Here is a 3349-nt window from a genome sequence, read left to right on the forward strand (position 1 = left end):
CATTTAACTTCAATCTTCGGGGTACTTGTTGGCTGGAACAAAATGGGCGTTGTGTGTGTCTTGGTAAAGTAGCAACTGGCTTTCATGCTCCATCCACCCCCAGGCCCATGTCTAGAAAGGCACTGGGGGTCTCCCTCCAATGCGGGAAAGAGCTCAGTCTTTTCTCACCAAGAAGAACCTGGGAGAGCAGAAGACCTTGCAGACATTTCCTTAACTCTTTACTCTCATTACACTTTATGGTCAGAGCCCAGCTCACCTTGCAAGGGTGCCTGGGGATCCCCTGTACTTCAATTCCCTCCCTTTTTTGTCCCTCTGGCCCCCAAGGTCCTGGCTTCATCCAATTATGGTAGACGAACCCTATCGTGTATTGTTGCTTGAATCCCAATCAGCAAGTCCCATTTTGCCTTTTGGTCTTTCAGAGTGGAGCATGTGCATGACAAAATGTAAGCTCTTGCCCATGATGCTCGTTCTTTGCATGGCATAATGAAGTTTTCTAATACTGAGATCCGCTGCTGCAGGGGAGAATGAGAAAAGACGACGTGTGTAAGAATCATGTCCTGCCAGATATGCTTGTGGTAGCCTAAAACTTAATTTAACAAAGTGGTCCTTAAAAAGGAAAGGGAGAACGTATTTTGAAATATCAGGCAATAGCACTGCTCCTCCCTCTACCCTTAAGAACCACTGATCCAGGAAAGGCTCCAAGGAGAAATCATTTGATTACTAGTTTAACAGATGATTACAGCTGACAGGAGGAAGGATCATGTAATTATGAACTTGCCCCAAGACACATTAGCCCAGGTTCAATTTTAGAGAGACAAACACCTATGAATGCAATATGCCAGGTGCATCTGTATATTGTAGTTCACAAAACACTTTCACTTACCAAATGAAGAGCAAGTAGATCAAGTCCACCGTACAGCCAAGAGCTTTTATTTTTATTTATTTATTTTTAAGACGGGATCTTAACCTTGCTCAGGCTGGTCTCGAACTCGTGATCTCAAGCAATCTTCCCGCCTCGGCTTCCCAGAGTGCTAGGATTACAGGTGTGAGCCACCACGCCCGGCCTACTTTACATTAATACTGGGTTCCGAGCTTGATTTTGCCACTTAAAGTATATTTGTAACAGTGAGTAAGTCACTTTGCTTCTTGGCATCTCAATGGTTCTAGTGCCAAAATCTTGGGATTCTTTTCCAACCTTGGTGTTTACCTGATGTTTGCTATCATTAATATTGTAATAAGAATGGCAACCATTTATTGAGTGCTTTATGACAGGCACTGTGCTAATCCCTCCAGGTGCATTATCTCATTCTCTGTAAGGTAGGTGGTATTATAATTTAACACATGAGGAAACTGAGGCTGACAAAAGATAAGAAATCTTTCCCAGGCCAGTTATCTGGAAGTTGGCCGTGCTGGCACTCAGACCTGCCAGGTCTGCCTGTCTGGAGTCTCTGCTCTTAACCACCGCCTTGCTCTTCTGTTAACACATCCAAGTGGCGTCTGGTGAGACTTGGAATCTTTCCACTCAAATATTTATGAAGCACCTGTTATGTGTCAGGCGTTGTGTAGGCACTAGGCAATCAGGGCATTGTCTTTGCTCTTGAGTTGCATACAGCAACCTGAAGAAGAGAAACCAGTAGACTACTTTCAGTGCACTGTGGCAAGTGCTGTCCAGAGTCATTGAAGGATTTAAAGCAGGGGAGTGATGTGATCAGATCTGTGTTTTTGAAAGATGATGATGGCAACCAAATGGAAGCTGGATTGGAGAGGGGCCATGAGATGAGTTCTGTTGGGATAATTTGGAAGAGCAGTGGTGGAGGCCTGAATCAATGAAGTAGGAAGATGCATCTGAGCATCACTGAGGAGGTAGAATCAATAATACTTAGAGATCAGGGCAAGAGGATAAAAGATTGACTTGATATTTCTGAATTAGGGGGATCAGCCATTCACCAAGAGAATATGGTGGGGAGAGGAGCAGGTTTTGAAGAAGATGAGTTGGGTTTTCATTGGGTTGACTGAGCTGCTTGAAGATAAACCAAATGGGTATGTCCAGGGAGCAGCTGGATATACCACACTGGAGCTTAGCAGAGCAAAGAGATCTAGGGCTGGAAACTAAGGCTTGGAGACAGCAGTGTAGCAGGGGCATGGGAGCCCGAGATTGGGCTGAGGCCTTCCAGGAAGGAGCTATAAAGAAGAGCAGAAGGTCACGATCAGAGTCTTGGGGAGTACCCATACTTACACACTGCTGGAGGTAGAGAGGACTAAGAAAGCTACCAGACAGGTAAGAGGACAACCAAGAAGGAGACTTTCCAGGAGGGGGGAGATACCGGTATCAGATTTTACAGAGAGGACCGGTAAGGTAAGAACAAAGAAAAGGGTCTGTTGTAGTCCTTCTCCTGAGCAATGCTGGGGGCGGGAGTTGGGAGGGCAGCAAAAGCTCAATTGCAGCGGGTTGGGGAATGAATTGGCGGTGAGGAAGCAGAGAAGTGGGTGTGGACTGCTCTTTCTTGGCTCTGGAGGGAAGCAGATGAGGGTCGCTATAGGAGCAGAGGGCCGAAGATGCTGAGGGATGGAGCGAGTGGGTGATAATGTAGCTGGGGAAGGGGCAGGTGAATGCTGCTGTGGGTCCTGAAAGGGTAGGAGATGGGATCCTGAGTTTAGCCTTGGCCAGCATCAGGGACACCTTGTCTTCTGGGACAGAAAGGAAAGAGAAAAGGGTAAGGGCAGAAAGATATGTTTCTTGGTGGTGGTGGAATAAAGTGATTAGTACATGGCGACCTCGATTGCTCATTAAATTGGAGGTAGAGTGGTCTGCTGAGTATGAGGGGGAAGCCAATGGGTCAGAAACTTAGAAAGAATAGAGATAGCTTAGAGAAACCTATGAGAAGCATGGGAGAGTGAGCTGCACAAGGACACAAGGAAGGGCTGCTGAGCAATGTTCAAAGTCCCTGATTTGTGTCAGAAACTGAAGTTGCAGGGAAACTGCAAGCTGGTTGTGATTTTTTTTTTTAAAAACATCATTTGGCATCCCAAATTTAGAAGCAGAGAGTTTAAATGATTCGGGCTGTGTAGGCTGCAAGGCGAGGATGGGGGCCGGTTCCAGAGGCCAGTGTCTGAAAAGGGATGGAGACAGTAGTCAGTGTCCATGGAGTGTTGAGTAAGCACTGGAGGTGCCCGGTGGCTGCAGGACTGGAAGCAGAGGAACCCTAGGAGCCTGAGCTAGACCCTCAAGGACCTGAGGTGGGCAGATGCCGCAAAGAAGGAAGAGAAGATGCAATAAGTACGTAGTATGAGCCTTATAGAGTTTGAGGGAGGAGATTTCTAAGAGGGCAACTGAGGCATAGGAAGCATC

Source organism: Propithecus coquereli, unplaced genomic scaffold (assembly GCF_000956105.1).
Source record: "Propithecus coquereli isolate 6110/MARCELLA unplaced genomic scaffold, Pcoq_1.0 Scaffold59, whole genome shotgun sequence".
NCBI lineage: Eukaryota > Metazoa > Chordata > Mammalia > Primates > Indriidae > Propithecus > Propithecus coquereli.